Here is a 13,333-nt window from a genome sequence, read left to right as displayed (position 1 = left end):
CTGAAGAAGTAACAACTGAATTCAATTAAAATTCTGACCTGTTAAATTAAATTCAGCTGAACTACAGTCACAACAAGCAACATGTTTCAGATTAACAACATGCTTGTAGAAATACTATTGGATGATTTTCAACTGAACTAGAGTGATCAGATATTGACCCCATATCAGAGTTATTCATAAAACGATCATGAACTACTCCTAAAATTTTGACCTAAAATCAAAGGAATTCCGAAAAGGAAATTCAGAGTAACATCAAGTAACAAGCTCAGTCTCAGAACTAAGAATAACCTTTCCATCAAACACGTATTTTCAGAACCACTCCTCCTAAATCATCAAGTAATTAACGTGGTTAGCTATAACGGACGCATTCTGATTCTGACATATGTGGGGCACACGCCGTGGACCCCAGAGTGTAACAAACTTTTTATCTCTTGCGGCGCCGTCTCACCCCAAGTGCCACAAGCACACGGCAAATGTGGATGACGTCTCACACAAGTAAGCCCGATTTCCTGTAATTGTAAACGACCACGAGGACATGGACGCCACCGAGACACTCTTCGCCGACGCGTTTGCCACCGTCCCCTCACCCGATGACCGGGACCCCAAGGCCACCCCTCGCAGCGGCCACAAAGCTCGTCGCCTGCGCGTTCGCCGAGGCGCCGCTGCTCCCTGGGGCGATCGGTGCAGCCATGGATGGACCTCGTCGCCGGCGTGTACGCTCTCCCGCCATCGCAACCTGGGACACTCCAGGGCGGGGGCGCCCGGTTACTCATCTCGACGGTGGCCAACAAACATCAGGCCGCGGCGATCCTCTTCGCCAACTGCAACCCCGCTCCTCGGCGTCGAAGTGAAGGACAAGAAGTGGCAGGAGGGGATCGCCACCATGGCCGAAGCCAATGCGCACCTGTTTACGGTGGAGGTGAGGCTGCAGTTCGCCATCTGCGAGGTCCAGAACGCCGTCCGCGTCCACCGCCTCTACCGGCATCCTCGGTTGCTGAGACTGAGCCGAGGGGTCCGCATGAGGGAGGCCTCGGCCTCCAAGCTCGAGCAGATCGTGAGCACCGCCATCGAAGAGGTGGACGCGGCGCTGGATGCCATTCGCGAATCGCTCAAGATCATCGACGACGCCGCCCCGCAAGAGTGTAAATCGATGTAGTCTCTGTTCTCCGTCCTGTCGCGTTCTGTTCATCACGCAAACCGGATTTGATTTGGTCATTTTCTCCCCTTTTGTAGCAAGTAGTAGTAGCAATTAGTTTGTGTTTGGGATGAACAATTGTGTACTTGTGTGGGAGGATCTCCTTTTGCCAAGGGGTTTTAGTAGTTGTGTTTTTTCATGATTCAGTACTGAATCTGCATTGAATATTTGGGCTTTGGCTTGGATTATTGGATTATCATCAATCAGAGCATCAATAATACTGATGGTAAAATGCAGGGTCACAAAGAGAATTTGGTCAGAAATTCAAAGGTGGACTAGCACGGACCTACAATTAAATAAGTGGGATGACTGTCCCTCAGTTGAGCACCGGTGAAACTTGATGTTGGAATCCCCTAATAACCCCCCGATGCCCGCTTCGAACCTTGGTGATACTAAGTATCTTGGGGAATTTGGTACGAACGCAATGTAAGAATCTTTCGTCAAAAGACATCAATGTCGGCCACAATCCTAGCAAAGATCAAAGAGAAAGTTGGTGCATGGGTAAAGGCAGGAGCTCTTGGACTGCAAGAGTTCTGTATTTTGAGAGATATCACCTAGTTTTTTTTTCGTCTTTAGCCTTTTTTATCCTTTGGACGGATAACTTTGTGTAATTTTTTTATTTCTTCTTTGTTAATATACGAGACAAAACTTTTACCCTCCTTTCAAAAAAAATATATATTCCTTTTCTTCCTTTGTTTTCCTTCTTTTTTCCAGAGACCAGTGTCACTACTTATCGTGTGTTCTCTCTCCCACCTTTTTTTTTTTTTGAGAACTCTCCCCCTCCCGTTAATGCCTGCTACTTAGAATGAAGTGGTTGTAAATTTAATATTCATAGGTCTAATACAAATAACGTTCAAAGCTTTTACGTGTTCGAAAAGAAATAACCAAATAATTTTAACCCTAATTTATATAGAATAAATTTTCTAAGTTTTTCTGGTGGCGTATGATCGGTCTGTACTATAGTCACGACAAAGAAACACATCACATTAGTAATTAGAATATTAATTTCATCGTCAGGATATATGTTACTGTAATAAATTACTAGTACATCTAAATTACTAGTACATCGACCCCTTGGGTTCATTCTAGTTGGATGTAGATTTTCACCCTGAAGGATCATCCCATCGTTATTTACATGTCATCTAAATAGTTATTAAAAAATTAAAAAAAGAAAGACAACATAGATTAATATGAAATATATCACTTTACAAGCATGTAAAACCAAATTCAACTTATACAAGTTACAATAAAAAAATTAAACTGAAAATAGTTATCGTACATCCACAGTTGTATTTGTTATTTTTGTTACAACTTGTAGAAGTTGAATTTAAATTTACATGTTTGTGAAGTGATATATTTCATATTAATCTATGTTGCCAAATATTTTTAAACTTTTTTATGACTATTTAAGTGACATGCACGAAATGAGAGATATCCCCTCAAGGAATGAAATACTTTCCCATTCTAGTTTCAACTTGGACGTAAATTAATCCTCCGATGGCTAAGCTATCGTAAACGAACTATTTTACCACGCCAGAAAACGGGGGGTGTGTTTGGAAAATGGGTTAAGAGAGATGGGATTAGGAAATAGAAATAAATGGAGGGATAGAATAAAATTGGGGCGAGAAGAATGAAGGGCTAAGATTAAAGCTTACCCATTGAGGGATGGGAAATTATATTCAAACCCATGTTCCAAACACAGCCTGGGTGTGAGGGAGAAGCACTGAGACGGTAAATCTCAATGCTGTCTCCCACAAGTAAACCAAATTAGACACCGTTAAACTCATAGTATGCTGTAAACAACTAAAAATAACTCCTCTCGGCACATCACTTCGTCAGTCTATAAAATGGGCACGTCTCCTCCTAGTTCTCTCTCCCCCCTCATCTCTCTCCCGCACCACGCTCAACACACGACACCAACACATGACACAACACGCGCTCGCCCACAAAATCGAGGCGGCGGCGGAGGAGGAGGAAGAGGAGCGGAAGGAGATGGACTTGCTAGAGATCGCGCAGAGGGTGGCGGACAACATTGACGATATGGGCATTCTACTGGCGGAGGCCGCCGCCGTGCTGCAGCTCCAACAGCAACTGACGGCGGCGGCGGCAGAGGCGACGGACCCCAGGGGGATCGCGCAGCAGGTGGCGCACGACCTTGCGCAGGCACGCAATCGACTGGTGGGGGTCGAATCGAACGCCCTCGCCGCAAGTGTGACGCTCGCCAAGGCCGCCGCGCTGCTCCGCGAGGACATCGACGCCACCAAGGTCCTCGTCGATGACGCGTTTGCGGTCGTTCCCGCACACGATGACCTGGACCCCGACGGCACCCTCGCAGTCGCAGCGGCAGCGAAGCTGGTCGTCGCCGCGTTCTGCGAGGCGCCGGTGCTCCCAGGGGCGATCGGCGCAGCCATGGACCTCGTCGCCAGTGTGTGCGCCCTCCCGCCGCCGGTCATCGGGACACTCAGGAACGCGCAGCGCCTCCTCGGCGTGGTGGGCAGCGACCATGACAAGGCCCGCGACCGCTTCGTCGACTGCGCCCCGGAACTCGGCATCCAAGAGCGCGGCGAGACGTGGCTGAAGTGGAGCATCCACAGGCATCGAGCTTTCGTGGAGGAAGTCACGGCGGAGACGTCGCTGAGCTCCGCCATCTCGGACGCCCAGATCGCCGTGCGCCAACACCGCCTCTACAAGGAGCTTCCGTCCCTGAGCCCAGGGGAGCGTGCCAGGGAGACCTGGAAGGTCGAGGAGATCGTGAGCACCGCCATCAACGAGGTGGACGAGGCGTCGGTGGCCATTCGCCAAATGCGCGTCGCCGTCGCCGTCGAGGAGCAGACCGTGCGCGAGGCAATCGACGACGCCGCTCCGTGAGGCGGGAGGCCCAGCCCGATGATCCTGCAACACCCTCCGTCTCCATCTCCGTGTTCTTCCCATCTCTTGCAACCACGACTGCAACTAGGTACATCGATGTATGTAGCAGTTAGTTCCTGTTCTCTGAAGTCTGAATCTATTCCCTGTTCGCCTCTGTTCATCCTGCTGATCGGAGTTTGCTTGCACGGGCTTTTCTTCCCCTTGCGGTAGCGATTGATCCGAGCTTAGTTCATCGTCGAGTTGACATCGCTGTGTGCGAGAATTTCATTTGCAAAGGGATTTTTCTTAGTAGTTTCTCTGATGATCTTGTACTGAATTTGCACTGGACATTGAACTAGTATGGTACTATGGAATTTGGTCAACTTGGAGCACACTGCATAATTTGCGGTGGCGTGATTTCATTTTTTTTCTTTTTGCAGGGGCGTGATTTCATTTGCTTCTCTGTTTTCTAATTTCTAAAGCTTAATTTGAATGTTGTTTTGGTTCTGAATTCTATTTTTTTACAACAAATTTGATTTTGAATTCTGATCGACGCAGTTCGCTGGGCACATTTTTCGCCAGTTGCTTCGTGCGGCCTGAATGACTGAATGCTCAGCTAAAATTACCATATTCCCTCCATTTCATTTCATATTATAAGTCATTTTTATTTTTTGTAATGTTAAATTTCTTCTGGTCCCCTTCCTCTGTCTTGTTCAGTTCTGTTCATCTTGCAGGGCGGTTTTGCTTTCCTAGTTCTGTTCATCTGAGCTTATTGTCTTTACGCTGCATATGCGTGTTTACCGATCAGCCCCAAAAAGTGTCGACGTCTTTTTAGCAAGTCCGTTACTGGAATTGCAACTGCATGTTTGGCTTGGATTAGCTGATTAATAATCAGTCAGAGAGCATCACATTTTGGCTTTTGACCAACTTCGTCACCTTTGCTAACTTCACCCATCAGATGGATGCCCATGGACCATGGTGTGTACATGAATTCATTTGGGACGTCTCTGGTTTGTACATCTTAATTTGCACGTTGTTTCCTTGATTCCTTCTTATGAATGCAGTTAGATGGCTGCCCGCCTGCCCATCATTTATTTTTCTTTGATGAAAACACGAGCGGGAGACGCATACCGTTTTGCATTGAGAGTACCATGAGATACGAGGTACCATGAGGTACCAATCTAATATAACCGTTGGTTTAGCAGGGTATGATGGGGCTAACAAAAATGAGGTCTCCTCTCTTCGAGGTCAGAAATCGCCGCCTCCTTTCTACCGTCGCGCATCGAGGTCGCCGCCGCCATCGCGCATCGCCCTATCTAAATATCAAGTCGATTTATCCTCTCAAATATCTGCAAGGCCGGGCGTATGCTAAGTTATCCTAAGTTATGATGGGTTGAATGATCCACAATATTCATTGGCATACTTTGAATCATGCCAAAGTATTTAGACTAACTATTGATGCTGGAAGAGATTTCAATGATTCACCGCACTATCCCATTTGTCCTGTCCAGGCATTCAGAACATTGGTGCTAGTGTCGAATTTGTGGCAAGTTTCCAAATTGACATTAAAGGTGGGGATTAAGGCTCTATAGAATGACATCACATTAGCTATTGAGTCTTATTTCACCCTAGCAAGATAATTTCCAAGATCTAAAAGCAGGGGAACACCAAATTCCCAGCTCGGAGCACAGGAGCGCCAAATCTGAGCAGCCGAGGGGAGGAAGATGTACTGACTTGCGGAGCGCGGGCACCATCTTGTTGGTGAGCGTCCCGGTGATGATCATGCAGTCGGACTGTCGCGGGGATGGGTGGAAGATGACGCCGAAGCGGTCGAAGTCGTAGCGGGACGCGCCGGCGTGCATCATCTCGACGGCGAAGCAGGCCAGCCCGAACGTCATCGGCCAAATCGACCCCCTCCGCGCCCAGTTCATTAGGTCGTCCACCTTGGAGATCACAAACTCGACCGCCTTCGATGCCTGAACGTCACCCGCCGCCGCCGTCGCGCATCTGGCTGTCCCTGCGACCCTGCCTCTCGCGGTCTCGACGCCATCTCTCGCTGCTCACGGATGATTTCCTCTCGTGAAACAGGAAAGGACGGAAATACCCTTCCACCCATGGTACCGCTTTAATGAGAAGGTGCAGTATCACGAGGTACGGATGATTTCTGACTGTTGGATGATGCTAGATTTGGTACCGCACAACCTCAAGAACAGTAAAAAAATCTCTTGCATTTATTGTATGATCAATGGTCAGGATTTATTTAAATGGCATGTAAGAAATTGGAGAGGAAAATATGTCCTTAGCTTCCTTGCGCGATAAGATTCATCCAAGTTCACTGTCTGCCACCGTCACTGACAGTGGGCCTCCCTGCCCGTTTTACTTCGATGGTCCGACGGTAGAACAATGGCTACTACTCCCGCTCAACTATTGCCACATAACCATGTCGGTTCTTGACGCTCGACGAAAGCGGCAAATCAACGTCGTCAGCGGCATGTTGTTAACAAGAGGATAACCGCATAACACGAACAGAGACAAATACTAAAAATCTAAAATCATAGATGAACAATTAAGCTGCAGAGGGCAGAGATATATCAAACTGATCAAGCTGTGTGCAGCCATATGCCAGAGCTGAATCCATTTAATTAATGAACAGCATATATCATATGGCATACTGATAGCCCATTCATGCATGACATCAATTTGAGAACGAAATTTAACAAGATCATCACCTAAGGCTTGTTTGTAATGTAGTCAGAATCACGATCTGCACATGTCTCAAGCAGAAACATGCGAAGCAATTCTCACAGCACTCCATGACTCCAATATGCTTTGCAGCAAATTGTTCAGATGCTTGATTCATCCACTTATATCCAATTTGTTATAAAACCGGCCCTGAAATCGACATCGGTAGCTAAACGCGGAAGAAAACACCATATGAAATCCAAACATGATGACGACACCAAGTCACGATATTTGATAACGGAGTTCAGCCATAGCCTAGATCTCCGGGGCACTGATTACGGGCGCTCCTCCCCGATCCAGCATATTACAGCGTATCAGAGTTACAACGACTCACGGTCGGTCGCCGCCGGTAGCCGCTCCCTCTCGCTATGCTATGTCGCCATGCGGTTATAACAGGCACGCCCCTCTATTTATGAGAAATCTTAGGATAGAGTCCGACTCTTACTCTAGTCCTACACCTAGTATAACTCCAAGTTAACCGACTACGTACATATATTCGACACAAACTCTAACAAACTCCACCTTGGCGAATATACCACGCCAACCTGAATCTGTTATTTGCTCGAACTTCCGTGTACCAGGACTTGAGTTGACCCTTTTTTGCCGCTCACGCCAAGCTGTCCCGACAAGCCTCCACCAGGCTCACCGTAAAACAAGAGACTCCTGCTATCTTTGTAATTTCTTCCTCTTGACTCCACCTGCAACAGTGCTCCATCTTCTTTCATATCGCCACAGTCATCTTGCCCAAGCGAAATTGAATTCCTTCCTAACCATTACATCATATACTCTCCGAAGATCATGTTCAACTCCATCTACCGTCTTATATTTGACTTGATCAAATCCATGGCCAGATAACCAATGTCATCATCAAATAGACAAACCAAACTCACCAGACATGAAGAGAACCCTTTCTTCCTTGTCGTCTTATGAACTGAGCTAATAAATCCAACATCCACGCTTCTCCGCATTCGTAGACTGAATTCCTGATAATTTGAGAAAATCACTGTTGCCTTGAATCACCCGAATAAATTATCACCATAGCACTTGCTCTTCCTCTTCAGTGACGCAGATTCCATATATCCCCATCATGCAAACCCCACAGATCCTGGATATACCCTGTACTGCCAAACAGCCCGTTGACGCCCTCAACGATTTTCACCCGCTATTGCCCGGGAACTTCACCTGTACAGCTGCTTAACAAGTCAAACCACCACCGTGATGTCTTTTAGCATAGCCAACACTTTTGACTTAACATGCTACTGATATCTTGCTGGAGGAGCTTCTCTACACATAGCATGGTTCTTTAAACCAAGTCCCTATGCACCATCAAGTTACCTGCAGCCTCAGTCTCCACGTAAAGCCATCAGTGAATCAAGCCAACCAAATCCCATTACGGTCAAAGACTACTCAATAGCTCAACAGCCCTGGTGTTTGAACCAACTGGATCAACGAACCGATCTTTTTTTTTCTTTTCTCCAAAAAGAAAATAAACCGCTCGGTTTTCTCTCCTTGGTCAAAAACCAGTTAATAGGAAGTCTGGAGATCAGATCGATCCCCTTCCTTCCTCGCTCCTTTCTGCTCGCCTTCCTCAGCCCAACAGCGCCGCTGCCTAGCGCCTATCGCGCCCTTGCTGCGCCGCTGATTCCTGCCGACCGCGAGCACCAGAGCCGCCGCGCCTCACCTCTCCTCCGCGCTGCCACCAAAGATGCCGCTTCGGTTCCCGACGCCGCTGCCCGTCTAGAAGATGCTGCCGCGCACAGGAGCTGGTCTCCCCTTGCGCCACCTCCCTGGGACCACCGCCGATGAAAACGCCGCTGCCGCTGCCGCCGTGGGCTTCCCGCCGGTGAGGATGCCGACGCCCATGGAGCCGCACCCCGACGCAGGAGCAGCCTACCCCTGCCGCCGGTATTCGCCACCTCCTCCTGGAGCTGGCCCGCGTCGAACTCGCCGGCACCTGCACGACAACTACACCAAGCCGTGCTCCTACCGCTCGCAATTCATCGCCCAAACCACCACTGCCCAAGAAATCATGTCCGATCTCTTCATTGCTTTGGTTGGTTTGATTTGATTGCTGCAATCCCGTGGTGTCCCTTTGCTGTAATTTCCCTTCCGTGTCCGACGCAATATCCTTCTCGATCTCTTCTTTGTGGTGTGTATTACCACGGCCGCTCCGAGTCGAGTCCTGCATGAAACCAAACGGTTTGCTACTACCAGCACTGCTTCTGTCTCCGCCGCCGGCTCGGCCTCGACGCAAAACCGTGCACACTGCCGCGACCCAGACCTCCAAGCTTCACGTACCCCTAGCAACGTCCTAGTTCCAGAGCAAACACTTCTCTGTTCTGCCATCCATTGCATGTACGCTGCTAAGTAGCAATCCCCCATGCAGTACCTTGTCGTTAACACCTCCAAAACAGCCTGTAGGATCTACCCGCTCCGACTTCCGATTGAACGCCATCAACCTAGTCGCGAGCCGAAGCCGACAAGTCGCATGCCGTCTTCCCAGCCACCAAACGACCCGAGCGCTTGCAGTACCTTGTCGTTAACACCTCCAAAACAGCCTGTAGGATCTACCCGCTCCGACTTCCGATTGAACGCCATCAACCTAGTCGCGAGCCGAAGCCGACAAGTCGCATGCCGTCTTCCCAGCCACCAAACGACCCGAGCGCTTGCAGTACCTTGTCGTTAACACCTCCAAAACAGCCTGTAGGATCTACCCGCTCCGACTTCCGATTGAACGCCATCAACCTAGTCGCGAGCCGAAGCCGACAAGTCGCATGCCGTCTTCCCAGCCACCAAACGACCCGAGCGCTACGTCTAGCCATCTCCCTATCGAACGCAGCTCATCGAAGGGCCCGGGCCACCCCGCCCAGAGTGTTCGATTCCACCGATCGAGAACGCCGATCGCCTCCAGCTTCAATCAACCCCGAGCGTGAGGCCTCACGTCTCCCTATTGAAAGTAGCTCACCGGAAAGTTCGAGCCACCTGCCCGAAGTGTCTGACCCACCGATTGGTTCGTCAATCGCTTCCGCCGCCATCAACCCGAGCACCACGTCTGGTCATCTCCTCGTTGATTGCAACCATCGAACGGTTCAGACCGTCGCCTGAAATGTCCGATTCCACCTATCAAATTCCGTTGATCGCTGCCGTGCTCCACCTTGTGTCCATGTCCGTTCCTGGACACCCTGTGTAGTTGTCGCGGCGTGGAGCACCTCCCTCGTACCTCTACCATGGATCTCCCGCAGGCTCTGATACCACTTGTTATAAAACCGGCCCCGAAATCGACATCGGTAGCTAAACGCGGAAGAAAACACCATAGGAGATCCAAACATGATGACGACACCGAGGCACGATATTTAATAACGGAGTTCAGCCATAGCCTACATCTCCGGGGCACTGATTATGGGCGCTCCTCCCCGATCCAGCATATTACAGCGTATCAGAGTTACAACGACTCACGGTCGGTCGCCGCCGGTAGCCGCTCCCTCTCGCTATGCTATGTCGCAATGCGGTTACAACAGGCACGCCCCTCTATTTATGAGAGATCCTAGGATAGAGTCCGACTCTTACTCTAGTCCTACACCTAGTACAACTCTAAGTCCTAAACTGTAACCGACTATATACACATATTCGACACAAACTCTAACACAATTAAAGCCAGATTATGGTCAGTTATAGCTAGATCATCATTCATCAGAATCCACAATCGAGTTCAATTCAGAATCTCTCTCACAGTGTGTGCTTTGCTGTACAACTGACTAAACTCTGATCGATCGCTATGGTAGAAATTGTCCCCCAAAAAATGTTCAGAAACAGAGCAGAGACTCTTCCTACTATAGCTGCTCAGATCGATCGCTATCCAAAAAAAAAAATTGAGGAGAAAAAACGCCCACTCGAAACCTGCAGAGACGAACAGGATAGAACAAATAGTTGATGCCCACATCGATCTACCTACCTGCATGCAGCTTACGCTCTGCAAACGACACGAACACACGGAGATGGTAACGATGGTGGATCGCCCATTTGATCCTCGCAGAAGCTTGCGGTGCCTCATGGATTCATAGCCATATTGGCATAGGGTGATAGGGATCAGGGATGTGGGCGTTGCCGATGGCTTGATGGAGCGTCTGGTCCATCGACTCCACCGCGTCGCGCACCATGTCCACCGCCGCGAGCGCCTTGTCGGCGTACCTGGTGGCCATGAGCAGGCTCACCTGGAGCTCCCCCATGTGCTCGTTGCGCTCCGGCGACTGAACCAGGGAGTGGGAGCGGGCGCGCTCCGCCGCATCCTTGGCCTCCCAGGCCGCGGCGTTGATCCACAGCTCCGCCTCGGTCGCCAACTTCTTGGCCCGCTCCGTCTGCTTGCTCCACGCAAACCACGTCAGGTCGGTGAGGTCGCCGGCTCGAACGTGGAGGTACGGGGCGCACGTGAGGAAGTGGAACTCGACGTTGTTGTGGACGCTCCCCAAGCCGAAGGCGACCGAGAGATCACGGATGGCCTCACTGAGTAGCCCGGTGGGCGCCGCCGCCGCCGCCTGGTCGTCGATATCGATCTCGATCTCGAACACGGTGGAGATGAGGTCCCCGGCGGCGCGGATGGCTCCCGGGAGCAGCGGCGCCCCGGAGGACACGGTGGCGAGGAGCTTCGCGGCCGCGTCGACGGTGGCGTCCGGGATCGGGGCCTGGCCTGCGTGCGCGAGGGCGGACCACACGTCGGCGTCGAGGGTCTCGGCGGCGCTGGCGTCCTCGCCGATCAGCCCGGCGGCCTCGCCGAGCGCGGCGCGCGCGGCCTGGATGCGCGTCGCAGCCGCTGCAACTAGAGCGCCGATATCCCGAAGCCCTTCCGCCGTCACCTGCAGCCTCCCCATCCAGTCTGTCGCCGCCGCCTGCACCGGCTGCTCCACCACCGGAACCGCCATCTCTCTCTCTCTCTCTCTCTCTCTCTCTCTCTCTCTCTCTCTCTCTCTCTCGGCGAGCGTGCGCGCGCGCGTTTGTTTGTGAGCGTAGTGTAGGGGTGAGAGGGTGGGAGATTGGGGGTGAGACGTTGGAGACCGGCCCATTTATACCTTGCCAATGGGATGGGGATTGCGGACGCCCGCTTTCTTGCGGGAGGAGGCGACACGTAGGGACGAGGCCCGTGTATACACTTGGTTTGGGTAACGAGATATTTTTGGGCTTTCTTGCGATGTAAGGCATCGAGTTTACTGCAACCTCGCCGGGCAATGGGCTAGCTTTTTCTACGTTGTTTGAGGCTGGAAGGCCTAGATGCTTTGTGATGGCCCAGTTTTCAATCAGGCCCAAAATACTCACGCAAGGCCCAAGATGGAAAAACGCGGTGCCATCTTCCTCTTGGAAAAAGATCACACGTATCTTACTTACTCCCTCCATAAAAAAAAATCCTATTTTTTTTTTTACAGAGGGAGTATGGGTGTGAATTTGAATTGCGTCTCTCAACCAGAAAACCAGGTATAGCGTGTCCCTCATCTTTCAAAACTAGTGCAAACGAGATCTCAAAATGATATGAAGGACGTTTTTGGCTTACGTGGTGCCAACGTGGCATTATACATTATAGATAAAAAAATATCAATAGACCTAGACTTAAGTGACGTTGTAGCCTTCTCCACCTCTTTCTTATCCTATTCCCTCATTTTCCTGGTAGAGCGACCGGGGAAGGGGAGAGGGTTGGGGTAGCCGCCGACGAGTGGTAACAATTGCAGTGGTAGGATTGTGCTAACATCAACATCAGCCATGAGCGTTTGAAGGAGCACCGGTCGTGTCGGAGTCCATCCACACCAAGCCTCGAGGGAGGTATGAGGGAAAGAGGTGAAGTTCATCGAGTTCTCTAGCGAGTAGCACGACTTCTTCGAGGTGGACCCCTGGCGATGGCTAGTGTTAAGTCCTGACGGCCTCTCCTAATCTAGGCAACGATGATGGGATTGTTCCGAATTAGTGTCGCAATGAAAGGCGGATGAGAAATGGCGACGAATGAGACTGGTTGAGGCAGCTAAGGCGAGGTGAGGAAAATAACTATGGCTGTGTTCTAACTTGGGGTTGGGAACCCATCTTCTTCCCACGGAAAACGGAGCAGTCCATTAGCGTATAATTAATTAAGTATTAGCTAATTTTTTAAAGATGAATTAATTTGATTTTTTAAAGCAACTTTTGTATAGAAACTTTTTGCAAAAAAGACGTACCATTTAGTAGTTTGAAAAGCGTGCGCGCGAAAAACGAGGGAAATGGGTTGGGAACCTAGAGCACCGAACACAGCCTATGTCCGCGGACGGTGGATAGGAGGAAGAGGATGGGAGATTTGGGGATGGCGTTGTCGTACCGTCTCCCTTACTGGACTCCCTCAGGTCTTGCCATCACCCGCCTTTGCGGGATGGAGCTACTGCATCGTTAATTTTCTTGCGAGAGGGAGGATGGCACGTGGGTTTCGCTATTATCTTTTTTTGCCACACAAACACCTAGTCAATACGAGTGCACCAGATCAACTGACCATGTCAACAAAACCAGCCATTCATACTTTCATAGGACCTTATTTAACCTGGT

This window comes from Oryza sativa, chromosome 3 (genome assembly GCF_034140825.1).
Source record: "Oryza sativa Japonica Group chromosome 3, ASM3414082v1".
NCBI lineage: Eukaryota > Viridiplantae > Streptophyta > Magnoliopsida > Poales > Poaceae > Oryza > Oryza sativa.
This window is presented reverse-complemented; position numbering follows the sequence as displayed.